The sequence below is a fragment of the Hypanus sabinus genome, chromosome 13, assembly GCF_030144855.1.
Source record: "Hypanus sabinus isolate sHypSab1 chromosome 13, sHypSab1.hap1, whole genome shotgun sequence".
NCBI lineage: Eukaryota > Metazoa > Chordata > Chondrichthyes > Myliobatiformes > Dasyatidae > Hypanus > Hypanus sabinus.
The window spans coordinates 110840090-110858773 of NC_082718.1; the positions used below are offsets into that span (position 1 = coordinate 110840090).

The window sequence follows — 18684 nt, forward strand, 5'->3', positions numbered from 1 at the left end:
ACATAGCCCTTTAGCCCACGATGTTGTGCTGACCTTTAAACCTACTCTATTATCAATGTAACCCTTCTCTTCCCCATTGTCTTCCATTTTTCTTTCATCCATCTGTCTATCTAAGAGTCTCCAAAATGTCTCTAATGTATCTGCCTCCACCACCACCAGTGGCAGTGTGTTTCATGTTCGTACCACTCTCCGTGTAAAAAACACATTCTGATCCCCCCCAATACTTTCTTCCAATCACCTTAAAGTGCTCCCGCTTACATTAGCCATTGCTCTGCTGGCAAAAGTCTCTGGCTATCGACTTGAACTATGCCTCTTGTCTCACCCTCCTTCGCTTGGGTTGAGCAGGCTTTATTCCTTGGCATTTGGAGACTGAGGGGTGATCTTATAGAGTTATAGGAAGGGGTAAATGTACTCAGTATCTTTCCTAAGGAAAAGGAATCAAAACCTAAAGGGGAGAGGGCAAAGATTTAAGAGGGACCTGGGAGCAACTTCTTCACACAGCAGCTGACAATATATGAAACAAGCTGCCAGGGGCAGTAGTTCAGGCAGGTACAATAAGAAAGTTGTGAATGGTTAGGATTCTTTGTACAAGAAGATTGAACTGGCTTAAATAAGTTTGTGAGATGGCCAGAAACTGTGGAATGGAGAGGATGGAAGAGGATTTCAAGAACTGGTGGGGCAGGAAGCATTGAATTTAAGGTCATTGTGAAGTGGTCAGAGGGGAAATAACAGAATTCCTTTTTCACTGAGAAAGTGATAAAAGAGAACTCACTACCTGAGAGGCTGGTGGAGGCAGTAGTCCTCACCGCATTTAAAACTAACTTGGATGAGCCATGGTTGAGAGTAACCTGTATCACATCAGACCAGAAGCTGTGATGTTGGTTTAGGCTGGTCAGATCTTCCTCAAGCTGCAAGCGCAGGACAATCATTTCCATAAATGTCCATACTTCCACAAGCACAGAAACCTCAGAGCAATCAAATGCTTCCATGACTATAAATATTGTTAAGTCTATTTCAAACAGTGTAGAGGGCCTGCTGGGAGAACTACTGCCTCATATCACCAGAGGCCTAGACTCAGTCCTAACCTTGGGGCCTATCTATCTATTGTCCCCCCTGTGACCATATGGACTTCTTCTGAGTGCCCCAGCTTCCTCCAATTTCTCTAAGATGAGCCATTTAGTGGGTTAATCAGCTATGGTAGTTCATCCATGGTGTGAAGGTGGCTGGCAGAACCTTTGGGATGTTAATGGGAAAATGGGGAGAATGGAAAAGGTTGAATGAATGGAGAATTAGTGTAATGGGTACTTGGTGATCAGCATGGATTAGTTTGGCTGTAGGGTCAATTTTTGCGATGCTTCTCTTTGTAAAATATTTTTGGACTCTATGTGAATCAGAGGGCATGGGAATGAGCTAAGAAAGTTGCAATAAGGCCATGGTTGTAGTCATAATTTTATTACATGATATTTTCAGAATGGGTGGTCATACAGATAACTCCTTATTTATCATGACCTTAAATTTCTTAAAATATGAGGTGCACCCTTCAGTTGAAAGCTAACCTTGAGTTCATTGTAAACACAAGAGATATTGCAGATGCTAGGAATCTAGAGCAACACACAGAAAATGCTGGAGGAACTCAGCAAGTCAGGCAACATCTTTGGAAAGGAATAAAAAGTTGATGTTTTGGGCTGAGAACCTTCATCAGGACTGGGAAGGAAGGGGGAAGAAGCCAGAATAAGAAGGTGGGGGTAGGAGATTAAGGGAGAATCTGGGAGGTTATATGTGAAGAAGGTAGAAGGCGGAAGAAGAAGGAATCTGATTGGAGAGGAGAGTGGAACATGGGAGAAAGAGGAGGTGGGACACCAGAGGGATGTGATAGGAAGGCGAGGAGAAGAGAAGAGGCACGAGGGGAGCCAGAATAGGGAATGGAAGAAGAAAGAAGGGGTGGGGAGAGGTCAGAAATTGCTGGAAGTTAGAGACATTGATGTTCATGCCATCAGATTGGAGGCTACCCAGATGTAATATAAGGTGTTGCCCCTTCCAACCTGAGAGTGACATCATCATGGCAGTAGGGGTAGCCATGGACTGACACATCGGAATGAGATTAGAGATTGGAATTAAAATGGTTGGCCAGCAGGATATCCTACTTGTTGCCTATGGAACAAATGTGCTCAACAAGGTGATCCCCCAATCTACATCAGGTTTCACTCCAAACTAGTACAGTAGAAGACCCTGATAGACTTGCAGGTGAAGTGTTGCCTCACCAACAAAGGACTGTTTTGGCCCTGAATGGAGGTAAGGGAGGACAGACATAGCTCTTCTTCTGCTTGTAGGGTGAAGTGACTGAATTTATTGCTTCAGGTATTTTACAAGGAGATCCAGAATTCAATTCACTGCTTCACTACACCTCCAGCAAGATCCATCAAAATTCCTGTCAGAATTTTTGAAATAATTAATAAACTAAATAATGCATTACTAAAAAAACTTGCCAGAGTTGCAGTCCTGTTCATTGTTATTTTTATTGCCATCAGCAGACGCAGGTTTCTTTGATTCTTTCTATATGAAAATTCTTGAAGTGTTTGAATATAGTCAGGATACTATTCTTGAACAGGCAGGCTGTTGAGTAATATGGCTCACATCTGACTTTAAATCACAAAGGCGTTTCCGTTTAGAGTCTCAAGGCAGTGGGAAGGGCAGATGCAGAGAAAATGATATCAGAGGATTAAGGGACAATTATTTAAAACTTATTTTCTGCAGCACAAGGAGAAACAGAAAACAAAAGGATCTTCTGGCCTTTTTTGCTAGTTCATGAGCTGACACAAAGCTATCGAGGCTCTCCTATCTACTGGCAACCACTTAAAGGCAGCATTCCAAGCTATTTATTGACCATAGGAGGAAGAAACTGGAGGTCCATGAGCCAGTCCTCTTTCGGGGATCAGAGGTGGAAAGGGTTAGTAACTTTAAGTTCCTTGGCGTTATCATTTCAGAGGATCTGTCCTGGGCCCAGCACCTAAGTGCCGTTACAAAGAAGGCATGGCAATGCCTGTACCTTTTTAGAAGATTGTGCAGATTCAGCATGCCATCTAAACCCTTAACAACTTTTTGTAGATGCACAGTGGAGAGTATCCTGACTGGTATGGAAGCACCAATGCCCATGAATGGAGAAGCGTACAAAAAGTAGAGTATACAGCCAGTACATTCCAGGAAAAGCCATTCCCACCATTGAACTCATCTACAAGGAAAATTCGACAAGAAAGCAGCATCCATCATCAAGGACACATGCTGTCCATTCCATGTTCTCTTCTAACTGCAGCCATCGGGAAGGAGGTACAGAGACATTAGGTCCCAGGCACAGTTAATATCCTTTCACGATCAGGCTCCTGAAACAACATGGATTACTTCACTCACCTCAACTCTGAACTGATTCCACAACTTAAGGCCTCACTTTCCAAGGGTTCATGTTCTCTGTATTATTTATTTATTTATTTATTTATTGTTTTTTTCTTTGCATGGTTTGTTTTCTTTTGCACATTGGTTGTTTGTCAGTCTTGTGCTTAGTTTTTCATTGATTCTGTTGTGTTTGTGGCCATTTACACAACAATATCATTGATGAAAAACACTGGATACTGGAGCTGCATTAACAGGGTTATTTACTAGCTAAAACTGAACTGAACACACCCATACAGATCAATAAGCACCTAATAGCGCATGCTCAATATGATGTACAACATAAAGTAATCCTATATTATACAGTAGGTTATATAGTACAGATTCTATTCTGTTTTTTGATCTATTGTGCATGCCTGCAAAAAATAAATTTCAAGGTATTATATGGTGACATATACAGTACATACTTTGCTAATAAACTTACTTTGAACTTTAAATGTTAATAAGCTGTTGTGTGAAAAAAATAATTTTTCACTCACCCCATCCATTTAAATTTTTAAGGCAAAGCAACGACAGCATAGTGGATGTTGGGAATACCTACGAGGTCAAAGAACAACTGTAACGTTTGGGAATTTGTGGTGAACTACATATACCTGTCTGGACATGCCCCTCTGCTGACTGCTCCTGTGGCTCCTCCCACAGACCCCTGTATAAAGGCGGTTGGAGGCACTGCTCCTCCCTCAGTCTCCAGGATGTTATGTGGTGGTCTCTTGCTACTAATCATGGTTTCTTGCAGCTAATAAAAGCCTATCGTTCGCCTTCTGTCTCCGAGAGTTATTGATGGTGCATCAGAATTGTTTTGAGTTTGGTAGACATTTGAAAACCAAGGAACTAAAATGTTAATGGGAGAGAGCAGGAAGCCACAAGACACTAAGTGAAAGACAGAACATGCCAGGGAAGCTGAGGCTTACTTTGCTGCTGTTTCCAAAGTTCCAAGCCAACACATTTCAAATTATAGGTGAGGACTTCAATCAGGCTTGTTTGAAGAAATCTCTGCCCAATTATCATCAGAATATTGTAAAACCTGCAGTACCAAGGTTCCAAACACACTAGACCACTGCTATACTATGATTAGGTATGCCTACTGTTCCTTGTCTGGACGTCTGCATTTTGGGAAATCTGCTCATTAGGCTATCCTACTACCTGTGTAGTGGCAACAGAGAGGTAGTCATGGGAGGCAGAGGAGTGCCGACAGGATTGCTTTGAGTCAGTAGACTGTCTGTGTTCAAGCACTCATCAGAGGATTTGAAGGAATACACCATGGTTATCATGGACTTTAGAAAAACAGCCATTAGTGTGTCCCCACAAAATACTTGTCAGGCTTTTCCCACCATAAGATCTGGATGAACCATGAGATTAGCAATCTGTTGAGGGTCAGATCAATGGCATTCAGGTCTGGCAACCAAGTAAGATACAAGAATTCCAAATATTATCGCTGGAAAACCATCTCACATGTGAAGTGGCAGTTCTGGACCAAACGAGTCATTGAGGGATCCTTTACAGCTCTGGCAGGGCTTGAATGTAATTGCTTCCTACAAAGTGAAACGAAGCAACATAGGGGATTATAGGGCTTCACTCCCAGTTGAACTCAATGCCTTCAATGCTCGCTTTGACTGTCAAGACATGGAAGAAACTTCACAAACTCCCACAGCCCCCGATGATCCTATGAACTCAGACTCGGAGGCCAATGTAGAAGCATCCTTCAGGTGGGAAGCATTTGGCCCAGATGGAGTACCTGGCTGAATACTAAAGACCTGAGCTGGCCAGTTTCCTAGAGTGTTCACTGAGGTCTTTAACCTCTAGCTTCGGTAGTCTGAGGTACCCATTTGCTTCAAGCAGGCTTCAGTTATACTGGTCCTAAGAAGTATGAGGTAACCTGCCTCAATGACCATCATCCAGTAGCACTGACATCCACTGTGATGAAGTTCTTTGAGAGGTTGGTTATGAAACATATCAACTCCTGAGAAGCGTCTTGAATCCACTCTAATTTGACAATTGGCACAAGTCCACAGGAGGCGCTATCTCATTGGCACTCAACTCTGGAACATCTGGATAGCAATGATGCATACGTCAGAATACTCTTTATCAACCAGAGCCTGACATTTAACACTATCATCTCTCAAAACTGTATAATCAATAAGCTTTGTAACACAAGACCTCGGCCTCAATACCTCCTTGTATGATTGTTTCTTTGATTTCCTCATTTGCACCCAATCACTTTGGATAGCAACAACATTTCCTCCACAATCTCCATCATCAATGATGCGAGCTTAGCCCCCTGTTTTACTAGCTTTGCACTCATGACTGTGTGGCTAAGTACAGCTCCGATGCCTTATTTAAGCTTGCTGTCATTGGCTGAATCAAAGGTGGTGACGAATCAGCATATAGGAGGTGGTTTGAAAATCTGTCTGTGTGGTGCTACTACAACAACATTTCACTTAATGTCAGCAAGAGCAAGGAGCTAATTGTTGACTTCAGGAGGAGGAAACCATGAACCAGTCCTCATCGGGGTGGGGGGGGGGGAATCAGAGGTGGAGATGGTCAGTGCTGTGCATTTAATATTTCAGTAATATCACAAATATATTGTTTGGTTAAGCACTCCTTGTTGTTTACATAATTCATTACAGCTTATATATAGAAGTATGTAAACATTATAAGACATTACGCCACCATCTCAGAGTTAAAAGTTGCTAAAAGTTGGGTAGACACACATTCCTGGCTTCCTTGCTTTCTTTGCAATTAGTTGCTTTGAGTTACAAAACTTCAAATGGCACTGAGAAAGTTTAAAAAAGAAACCTGAAACTACTACTTACCTGTTGAAGTGCAAGAAGTTTTTTTTTATTCGGAAGAGGAGAGAAGGAGACGTTCGAGTTTTTAAAAAAGCATAGCACTTGTTTCTTCGCTGGGGACAGAGATGGTTGAATTTTTTTTAAAAGGTAGAAAACAGATGATGTTCACAGGTTCATAAACAGTGAGTACTGGGTGATAATAATCATAAATAAAAAGCAGAAGTGGCTGGCTATATTGGAAAGATAGATACGTTGGAAAGGACCACATGTATGATGCATACTGAATGAATACAGCAGTATTTTGGAACAAATTAAATAACCAATGAAAAGTGTTACTGAGTGTAAAGGAGGAAAAGCATACAGCTTGCTTAGAAATTTGACTGTCCAACATAACCTGTCGAAATGAATTTTGCTGATATCATGAATGTAATACAGAGACATTTACAACCAAAACCATTGTTGATTGCAGAACGCTTTAGATTTCATAAACAGAATCAAAAAGCATTTTGGCATTCATGGCCGATTTGAAGAAATTGTCTAAGAGTTGCCAGTTCAGTAATGGGGTTAATGATACATTGAAAGATCATTTAGTTTGTGGTACCTTACAAGAAAGCATTAAAATACAGTTCCTAACTAAAGGCATATCTCATTTAAAAGAGCAGTTGAAATCACTGTATATATGGAGAGAGCTGACAGAGATGCAACTGACAAGAAGAGAAAATCTGCAGATACTGGAAATCTGAGCAACACACACAAAATGCTGGAGGAACTCACCAGGCCAGGCATCATCTATGTAAAAAAGTACGGTCAACATTTTGAGCTGAAACCCTTTGGCAGGGCTAGAGAAAAAATGCTGAGGAGCAGATTTAAAAAGTGAGGTTTATTACTTTATTATGAATTTAAAGGGATTTGACATGTCAACAAATACACTCAAAAACTTCTATAGTTGTACCGTAGAGAGCATTCTGATAGGCTGCAACACTGTCTGGTATGGAGGGGCTACTGCACAGGACCAATTGAAGCTGCAGAAGATTGTAAATCTAGTCAGCTCCATCTTGGGCACTAGCCTACTAGGACATCTTTAGGGAGCGGTGTCTCAGAAAGGTAGCGTCCATTTTAAGGATCTCCAGTACCCAGGGCATGTCCTTTTCTCACTGTTACCATCAAGTAGGAGGTATAGAAGCCTGAAGACACACACTCAGCAATTCAGGAACAGCTTCTTCCCCTCTGCCATCCAATTCTTAAATGGACTTTGAAGTTTTGGACACTACCTCACTTTTTTAATATACAGCATTTCTGTTTTTTGCACATTTAAAAAAATCTATTCATTATACATAATTGATTTACTTGTTTATTTATTATTATGCCTTATTTTATTGTTATTTTTTCTCTCTCCCTCCGTTATATTATGTACTGTATTGAATTGCTGCTGCTAAGTTAACAAATTTCATGTCTCATGTCAGTGATAATAAACCTGATTCTGATTCTGAGGGGAGATAGAAACACCAGGTGATAGGTGAAACCTGGAGGGATGAAGTAAGGAGATGGGAAGTTGATTGGAGAGATGAGGTGAGAGGGGGAAAAGGGGATGGAAAATTGAGAAGTGGGGTGTGGGGGGTATTGGGTGGGCATTACTGGAAGTTTGAGAAATCGATGTTCATGCCATCAGGTTGGAGGAACAATACCTTATATTCTTTGTGGATAGCCTCCAACCTCATGTTAAATGATGCTCGCTCCAAGATCCCTTTGTCACTGTTTATAAATTATGCAACTCCCTACCCAAGAGCATTGAGGGAGCCCTTTCACTTTAAGGACTACAGTGGTAAAAAGAATGCTCTCCACTGTGATCTAGGACAGCTCATCACCACCTTCACAAGGACAGAAAAAGATGGGCAATAAATGCTGGTCTTGCATCACATGAAAGATGAAAACAACATCTTTGAGTCATATTAAAAATATACTAATTCTATATTCATCTACTCAGCAAATTATTATCTGCTCCAGATACCTGCTTCTTATTGTTGGTCATAGGAAGGAAGCTAATGGCAGAGTTCAATGTGTCACGGGCAGACGAGGTCACTTACTGCCAGGTGTGTATCTCTTAACCAACCAGTATCTTTGCAGAGATTAAAGTCTGCAGTAAGTGACTGGTCACTCCATCCAACTGTGTTCAGTGTTTAAATCAAACTTAAATTCTCCTTAATCTCCTGTAAACCCCCAACATTGTAGCATCCATTCACTGTGTAGCAATCATCTTTATTGGAGGTAGAGTTACACAGAAAGTGCAGTGCAGGTAGACAATAAGGTGCAAGGCATGACAAGGTAGAAATCAATAATCCATCTTATTGTACTAGAGAAGCATTCAATAGTCAAGTCACTTTTATTGTCATTTTGACCATAACTGCTGGTACAGTACATAGTAAAAATGAGACAATGTTTTTCAGGACCATGGTATTACATGAAACAGTACAAAAACTAGACTGAACTACATAAAAAAAAAACAGAGAAAGGTACACTCGACTACAGACCTACACATGACTACATAAAGTGCACAAAAACAGTGCAGGCATTACAATAAATAATAAACAGGACAATAGGGCAAGGTGTCAGTCCAGGCTTTGGGTATTGAGGAGTCTGATAGCTTGGGGTAAGAAACTGTTACATAGTCTGGCCGCGAGAACCCGAATGCTACGGAGCCTTTTCAAAGATGGCAGGAGGGAGAAGAGATTGTATGAGGGGTGCATGGGGTCCTTCATAATGCTGTTTCCTTTGTGGATGCAGTGGATAGTGTAAATGTCTGTGATGGCAGGAAGAGAGACCCCAATGATCTTCTCAGCTGACCTCACTATCCGCTGCAGGGTCTTGCGATCCGAGATGGTGCAATTTCCAAACCAGGCAGTGATGCAGCTGCTCAGGATGCTCTCAATACAACCCCTGTAGAATGTGATGAGGATGGGGAGTGGGAGATGGACTTCCCTCAGCCTTCGCAGAAGGTAGAGACGCTGCTGGGCTTTCTTTGCTATGGAGCTGGTGTTGAGGGACAAGGTGAGATTCTCCGCCAGGTGAACACCAAGAAATCTGGTGCTCTTTACAATCTCTACCGAGGAGCCATCGATGTTCAGTGGGGAGTGGTCGCTCTGTGCCCTCCTGAAGTCAACAATCATCTCTTTTGTTTTGTTCACATTGAGACAGGTTGTTGGCTCTGCACTAGTCTGTTAGCCGCTGCACCTCCTCTCTGTAAGCTGACTCGTCATTCTTGCTGATGAGACCCACCACGGTCATGTCATCAGTGAACTTGATGATATGGTTCGAGTTGTGTGTTGCAGTACAGTCATGGGTCAGCAGAGTGAGCAGCAGTGGACTGAGCACACAGACCTGGGGAGCCCCCCCCCATACTCAGTGTGATGGTGTTGGAGATGCTGCTCCCAGTCAGGAAGTCTAGGATCCAGTTGCAGAGGGAGGTGTTCAGGCCCAGTAGGCTCAGCTTTCCAATCAGTTTCTGAGGGATGATTGTGTTGAATGCTGAACTGAAGTCTATGAGCAACATCCTACCAGGGATGTTGTCTGGTCCAGCAGCCGTCTGTGGGTTGACCCTGCACAGGGTTCTTCTCACGTCGGCCACGGTGAGACACAGCACCTGGTCATTTGTAGAAGGGGTGGACTTCCTTGCCGCCACGTCATTTTCTGCCTCAAACCGGGCATAGAAGTTATTCAGCGCATCTGGGATGGAGGCATCACCTGCACAGTCAGGTGATGTTGTCCTGTAATTGGTGATGTCCTGGATGCCCTTCCACATGCGCGTCGTGTTGCCGCTGTCCTGGAAGTGGCTGTGGATTAGCTGGGCGTGTGCACGCTTTGCCTCTCTGATGGCTCGGGACAGTTTGGCCCTTGCTGTTGTTAGAGCTGCCTTGTCGCCTGCTCCAAAGGCAGAGTCATGGGACCTCAGCAGCGCACGCACCTCCGCGGTCATCCATGGCTTCTGGTTAGCGCGTATAGAGATGGTCTTGGACAGAGTGACATCATCAATGCACTTGCTGATGTAGCTGGTCATTGATGCTGTGTACTCCTCTTTGGATATAATAGACTTATAACAGCAGGATAGAAGCAGGTTTTGAGCCTGATGTTACATGTTTCCAGGATTTTGAATGAAGGGGAAGATTTCAAGATTTGCAAGGCAAGTTTTTCTTTTATACAGAAGGTGATTGATGCCTGGAATTCACTGCCAGTGGAGGTGGTGGAAGCAGATATGAAAGCAAATTTTAAGAGGCATTTAGACTGACAAATGAACAGAAAGGCAATGGAGGGATATAAACTATGTGCAGGCACATACACAGTTTAAATTGGTCTGATAGTCAGCACAGACATTCTGGGCCAAAGGGTCTGATGTTGTACTATTATGTGTTTGGTGTTCTATGTTCTATCACATCATGATAACTTCACTCCAATTCTCAATTCCTCATGTAATAAAGGCCAGCATACCATTAACCAACAGGGTAGTGCAGTGGTTGGTGTAAAGCTTTACAGTGCCAGTGATTAGGGTTCAATTCCCACCACTATCTGTAAAGAGTTTGTATGTTCTCCCTGTGATTGCATAGATTTCCTCTGGATGCTGCTGTTTCCTCCCATATTCCAAAAGGCATACGGGTTAGTAAGTTATGAGCATGTTATGATAGTGCCAGAAGCAATGTGACACATGCCGGCTAATTCCCCCAGCACAATCCTTGGAGTCTGTCGGTCACTGACCCCAACAACACATTTCAATGTTTCGATGTATGTGAGACAACTAAAGCTAATCTAATAAGGATGCCCAGAAACTAGAAAGTGTCTTCAACACTTTGAGAAAAATGTGTGTGAAGGATGGAGATTAAAATAACCAGCTGCTAAATAGAGCAGTGAGCTCTCCCACAGCCTCATTTGTGCAGCAGTTGCTGTTACAAGGGAGAAGGTGTTTGGGAAGGTGAAAGGTCTGAAGGTAGAAGGGTCACCTGGACAAGATGGACAACACCCCTGTTCTGAAAGAGGTAGGTGAAGAAATTGTGGAAGCATTAGTAATGGTCTTTCATGAATCTCTAGATTCTGGCATAGTTCTGGAGGACTGGAAAATTGCAAATATCTCTGCACTTTTAAAGAAAGGAGGGGGCCAGAAGAAAGGAAATTATAGGCCAATTGGTATGACCACAACAGTTGGGAAGGTGCTGGAGACTAGTGTTAAGGCTGAGGGTTCGGGGTACTTGGAAGCACATGATAAAATAGGCTTAAGGGAAAATTTTGCCTGAAAAATCTGTTGGAATTACTTGAGGAAATATCAAACAGGAAAGACAAAGGAAAATTGGTCGATGTTGTGACCTTAGATTTCCAGAAGGCTTTTGACAAGATGCCACACGTGAGGCTGCTCAGCAAGATAAGAGCCCAAGGTATTAAGGAAAGATACTAGCATGGATAGAGCATTGACTGATTGGGAAGAGGCAAAGAATAGGAATAAAGGGAGCCTCTTCTGATTGGGTGCAGGTGACTATTTGCATTGTTTTGATGACAGAATTGATGGCTTTGTGGCCAAGAGGCTTTTAAAGGCACTGCTGAGTACTGTGAGCAGCTTTGGGCCTGTTCTCTCAGAAAGAATGTCTGACATTGGAGATAGTTCAAAGGATTTTCATGAAAATTATATCGGGATTGAAAGGTTTATCATATGAGGAGCTTTTGATGGCTCTGGACCTGTATTCACTGGAATTCAGAAGAATGACAGAAGAGATCTCATTGAAACCTATCAAATGTTGAAAGGCCTAGATAGAGTGATTTGGAGAGGATGTTTCCTATAGTTGGAGGATCTAAGACTAGAGGGCACAACCTCAGAATAGAGGGACGTCCACTTAGAACAAAGATGAGGACAAATTTCTTTAGCCAGATGGGATGAATCTGTAGAATTCATTGCCATATGCAGCTGTGGAGACTAGGTCATTGAGGGTATCTAAGGGAGAGGTTTATAGATTGTTGATACATCAGTGTGTCAAAGGTTATGGGAAGAAGGCAGTAGAATGGGATTGAGAAGGAAATGGATCAGTCATGTTCAAATGGCAGAGCACTCAATGGGCTGAATGGCCTAATTCTGCTCCAATGTCTTATGGTCTAAGATACCCTCTCATTTGTCTGAATTCCAGCGAGTCTGTTCCCAGGATGTTTTGTTAATTAAAAGGAATACGAGGGAATCCAAGATGTGAGTCTAACTCCATTCATTTTTTTTAAGCGAGGCACGCACACATCACGTAGTGATGTAATGACATATGCCATTTATCTATTTACAGATAACCCACAATGCATTATGTAAACAATAAAACAGTATATTTACAATATTACTCAAATATGTATGACTGAAATATTAAATGCACAATACAGGCAACTCATTGTCACCTGACAGGCTAACCCTCTTATCTATGGAATCAATCTGGTGAATCTCCTCTGCACCACCTCCAGCACCAGTATATATTTTCTCAAGTAAGGAGACTATAACTGCACACAGAACTCCAGGTGTGCCCTCACCAGTACCCTGTTCAGTAGCAACATAACCTCCCTGCTCTTAAATTCAATCCCTCTAGCAATGAAGTCTAACATTCTGATAATCTTCTGCATCTGCAAAACCAAGCTATGTGATTCATGCACAATAACTCCCAAGTTCCTCTGTAGCATCATGCTGCAATCTTTCTTCCTCACCTTCCTCTTAAACCTATTACCCCTGTTGGGACATAAGCTGCCAACGGATTATTCCTTTTCACAGGATGGGGTTGATAGCCCCATGCCAAGCTGCAATCTGTCTTAATTTAAATAATAATTTGACCTCCTATTTTTCTTTCCAAAATGAATGACCTCACATTTACTATCATTGTACTCCATCTGCCAGACCCTTGCCTACTCACTCAACCTATCTGCCTCAGTAGTCACTTTATTAGGTACACAAGTACACCTGCTCATTAATGTAAATATCTAATCAGGCACTCAAATGGTAGCAACTCAATGCATAAAAGCATTCAGACATGGTCATGAGGTTCGGTTGTTCAGACCAAATATCAGAATGGGGAAGAAATATGATCTAAATGACTGAAGTGGAATGATTGTTAGTGTTGAGTATCTCAGAAACCACTGATCATGCATAACAGTCTCTATACTTTACAGAATGATGCATAACACAAATATGCAGTGAGCTTCAGTTCTGTGGGAAAAAATACCCTGTTAATAAGAGAGGTCAGGGAGAATGGCCAGACGGGTTCAAGCTCTCAGGAAGGTAACACAAATAACTACACATTACAACGGCGCTATACAGAAGAATGGCTCTGAACATGCAACATGTTGAAACTTGAAGCAAATGGGCTACAGCAGCAGAAGACTACATCAGATTCCACTCCTGTGCCTAATAAAGTGACCACTGGTTGCATATCTCTCTGCAGACTTTCCACGTCCTCTACACAATCTGGCGCTCTTGATCTCACTCAAACACCCTGCTGTGAATAAAGGACTATTGCCTTCAAAGGGCTTGAGCTGGCAGGCAGGACATGGAAGGAAACCAAAATGTTCAATTTGACAAGATAAAAATGGCAGTCCCCCAGGTATCAACATGATAGATTTTGATGTGATGCTGTTCTAATGGATAATCCTTCAAACATTCACTGACATTTCTCAGGAAGGCAGGGGTCAAAGGTTTAAAGCTAGAAAGACTGTGAGACCATCAGACCCAGAGTATGATCACACCTGGTGGATCACAGAAATTCCCTTTCACTGATTCACTTGAAGGAGATAAATTGTTTCATGCAACCCCAAAGAGCATGAAGCACTACGTTTCCACTGTTGTTCCTGGCATGAGTTAATGGAAAACTCCAGGAAAACACATGATATTAGTTGAAATAAATCTGTCAAGATCTGTCCTTACAATTTTATCTCAGAACACCCAGAGCACCCAGAAGAAACCCATACAGTCATGGAAAAAATATACAAACTCTTTACAGACAACGGTGGGAATTGAACCCAGGTCACTAGTGCTATAACAGTGTTACACTAACTCCTATACTACATGCTGCCATTCAAATGCTGTTCATTTTAATGTGCTGATGAAAGTGAACAAAACAGCAAGCTATTAGAAATCAGGATTAAAAGCAGAAAATAGTTCAAAGTTCAATGCAAACATAGTATTAACATACGTACTGTATATGTCAACATATACTACCATATAACCATATAACAATTACAGCACAGAAACAGGCCATCTTGACCCTTCTAGTCCCTGCTGAATGCTTACTCTCACCTAGTCCCACCTACCTGCACTCAGCCCATAACCCTCCATTCCTTTCCTGTCCATATAACTATCCAATTTTTTTAAAATGACAAAATCGAACCTGCCTCTACCATTTCTACTGGAAGCTCGTTCCACATAGCTACCACTCTCTGAGTAAAGAAGTTTCCCCTCATGTTACCCCTAAACTTTTGCCCCTTAACTCTCAACTCATGTCCTCTTGTTTGAATCTCCCCTACTCTCAATGAAAAAAGCCTATCCATGTCAACTCTATCTATCCCCCTCATAATTTTAAATACCTCTATCAAGTCCCCCCTCAACCTTCTATGCTCCAAAGAATAAAGACCTAACTTGTTCAACCTTTCTCTGTAACTTAGGTGCTGAAACCCAGGTAACATTCTAGTAAATCTCCAGTGTACTCTCTATTTTGTTGACAGCTTTCCTGTAATTCGGTGACCAGAACTGTACACAATACTCCAAATTCGGCCTCACCAATGCCTTGTACAATTTTAACATTACATCCCAACTCCCATACTCAATTCTCTGATTTATAAAGGCCAGCATACCAAAAACTTTTTTCACCATCCTATCCACATGAGATTCCACCTTCAGGGAACTATGCACCATTATTCCTAGATGACTCTGTTCTACTGCATTCCCCAATGCCCTACCATTTACCATGTATGTCCTATTTTGATTATTCATACCAAAATGTAGCACCTCACACTTATCAGCATTAAACTCCATCTGCCATCTTTCAGCTCACTCTTCTAACAGGCCTAAATCTCTCTGCAAGCTTTGAAAACCTACTTCATTATCCACAACGCCACCTACCTTAGTATCATCTGCATACTTACTAATCCAATTTACCACTCCTTCATCCAGATCATTAATGTATATGACAAACAAAATTGGACCCAGTACAGATCCCTGAGGCACACCACTAGTCACTGACCTCAAACGTGACAAACAGTTATCCACCACCACTCTCTGGCATCTCCCATCCAGCCACTGTTGAATCTATTTTACTGCTTCAATATTAATACCTAATGATTGAACCTTCCTAACTAACCTTCCACATGGAACCTTGTCAAAAGCATTACTAAAGTCCATATAGACAACATCCACTGCTTTACCCTCGTCAACTTTCCTAGCAACCTCTTCAAAAAATTCAATAAGATTTGTCAAACATGACCTTCCACGCACAAATCCATGCTGACTGCTCCTAATCAGACCCTGTCTATCCAGATAATTATATATACCATCTCTAAGAATACTTTCCATTAATTTACCCACCACTGATGTCAAACTTACAGGACGATAATTGCTAGGTTTACTCTTAGAACCCTTTTTAAACAATGGAACCACATGAACAATACACCAATCTTCCAGCACCATCCCCGTTTCTAATGACATTTGAAATATTTCTGTCAGAGCCCCTGCTATTTCTACACTAACTTCCCTCAAGGTCCTAGGGAATATCCTGTCAGGACTCAGAGACGTATCCACTTTTATATTCTTTAAAAGCTCTATCACTTCCTCTTCTTTAATCATCATAGTTTCCATTACTATCCTACGTGTTTCTCTTACCTTACACAATTCAATATCCTTCTCCTTAGTGAATACCGAAGAAAATAAATTGTTCAAAATTTCTCCCATCTCCTTTGACTCCACACATAGCTGTCCACTCTGATTCTCTAAGGGACCAATTTTATCCCTCACTATCCTTTTGCTATTAATATAACCTTTGGATTTATTTTCACCTTACTTGCCAAAGCAACCTCATATCTTCTTTTAGCTTTTCTAATTTCTTTCTTAAAATTCCTTTTACATTCTTTCTATTCCTCAAGCACCTCATTTACTCCATGCTGCCTATATTTATTGTAGATCTCTCTCTTTTTCTGAACCAAGTTTACAATATCCCTTGAAACCGTTCTTCAATCTGATCTTGGCACAATCTTCAACTCTGCTTCAGTAACATCTGATTGACTCATGTTTAATGAGCAAGTTAAGCTTCTCTATGAGGAGCATATAATGAGGAACTCTTTCCTCATTATTTTCAAATTCATGGAATTCTGGAAATGGTTTTGTAAAGTTTCAAGATTAGTTTTATTTGGCACATGTGCAGCAAAATACATCATTTGTATCAATGACCAGCACAGTTTGAGATGTGCTGGGAAAGCCCATAGGTGTCACCGTGCATCATGCACCATCATATCATGGCTACAATTTACTAATTGCTACGTATTTGGAACGTGTTAGGAAACTGGAGCACCCAGAAGAAAACCACATGGTCATGGAAAGAACAGACAAACTCCCTACAGACATAGGCCGGGATAGAACCCAAATTGTTGGTGCTGTAAAGCAATACGCTAGCCGCTACACTAAAGATCTGTAAAAGCCAGCTGTCTTACATAGGTATTAAAGCTTCTTATGAATGACTGAGGGTATAGGAACAAATGGCCATTCTGTACTTCACAATTTTTCCTCTCTTCAGTGAGCTTGTGATGCATCTGTAACAAATCTCTATATAGGCAGCATTCCCCAACATGCTCTCATAACAAAAGCTTATCAGGATGAGCTTGAAAATCAGCCATTGGCCTTGTGTTGAATGTGACTTACTGAAGAATTATTTACACTTGCTTATGTCATAAATTTAGTGACATCTTTATATCATATATTCACTGATCTTATCCATACCTAAATATACTACACTCTAGAACTAGCAAAACTAATTACTATCCCATCTGTTCCCAGGATGTGGCTTTTAGTTCCAGGACATCAGAGATGCCCTCTTTTTACAAAGAATGCGGGTTTCCTTTCCTCCACTATTGTTGCTGCCCTCACCTGCATCTCTTCCATTTCTGCACATCTGCACTTACCCCATCTTCCTGCCACCTTAACAATGATAGAGTTCCTCTTGTCCTTACATTCCACCCATTCAATGTCTGCATCCAACACATTGTCCTCTACAACTTCCACCATCTCCAAAGGGATCCTACCACTAAACATCACCTCCCACCGCCCCTCTGCTTTCCTCAGGGATCACCCCCTCCATGATTTCCTTGACCATTCATCCCTCCCCACTAATCTCCCTCCCAGCACTTATTTCCACAAGTCCACAAGTGGCCTATACACCACCTCCCTCACCTCCATTCAGGGCCCCAAACAGTCCTTCTAGGTGAGGCAACACTTCACGTGCAAATCTGCTGGGGTTGTCAATTGTGTCTGGTGCTGCTAATGCAGCCTCCTCTGCTTTGGTGAGGTCTGCTGTAACTTGGGGACTGCTATGTTGAGCACCACCACAAGCCAAACTTCCCAGTGGCCAACCAAACATTTACATTTCCATTCTCCTTCTTACATTATTACATCCTTTCTTACATTCTCCTTCTCCTTCTTCCTGGATGAGGAAGTGGAGGGATGGGTTTGTAAGTTTGCTGATGACACTAAGGTTGGAGGTGTGTATAGTGTGGAGGGCTGTCATAGGTTACAGCGGGACATTGATAGGATACAAAAATGGGCTGAGAAGTTGCAGATGGAGCTCAACCCAGATAAGTGTGAAGTGGTTAATTTTGGTAGGTCAAATAGGTTGGCAGAATATAGCATTAATGGTAAGACTCTTGGCAGTGTGGAGGATCAGAGGGATCCTGGGGGTCCGAGTCCATAGGACACTCAAAGCAGCTGCGCAGGTTGACTCAGTGGTTAAGAAGGTGTACGGTGTATTAGCCTTCATCAATCATGGAATTGAATTCAGGAGCTGAGAGGTAATGTTGTAGCTATATAGGACCCTGGTCAGACCCCACTTGGAGTACTATGCTCAGTTTTTGTCGCCTCACTACAACAGGAAGGATGTGGAAGCCATAGAAAGGGTATAAAGGAGATTTACAAGGATGTTGCCTGGATTGGGGAGTGTGTCATATGAGGATAGGTTGAGTGAACTTGGCCTTTTCTCCTTGGAGCAACGGGGGATGAGAGGTGACCTGATAAAGGTGTATAAGATGTTGAGAGGCATCGATCATGTGGATAGTAAGAAGCTTTTTCCCAGGGCTGAAATGGTTGCCGCAAGAGGGCACAGGTTTAAGCTGCTGGGGAGTAGGTACAGAGGAGATGTCAAGGCTAAGTTTTTTACTCAGAGAGTGGTGAGTGAGTGGAATGGCTTGCCGGCAATGGTGGTGG

General features: G+C 42.1%; 1 protein-coding gene across 9 annotated transcripts in view; it reads right to left on the minus strand.

Annotated features, from left to right (window-relative positions):
• The window catches only part of LOC132404288 (sialate:O-sulfotransferase 2-like), a 530890-nt gene that overhangs the window by 340911 nt on the left and 171295 nt on the right, over positions 1-18684 (minus strand). The window lies entirely within an intron of this gene.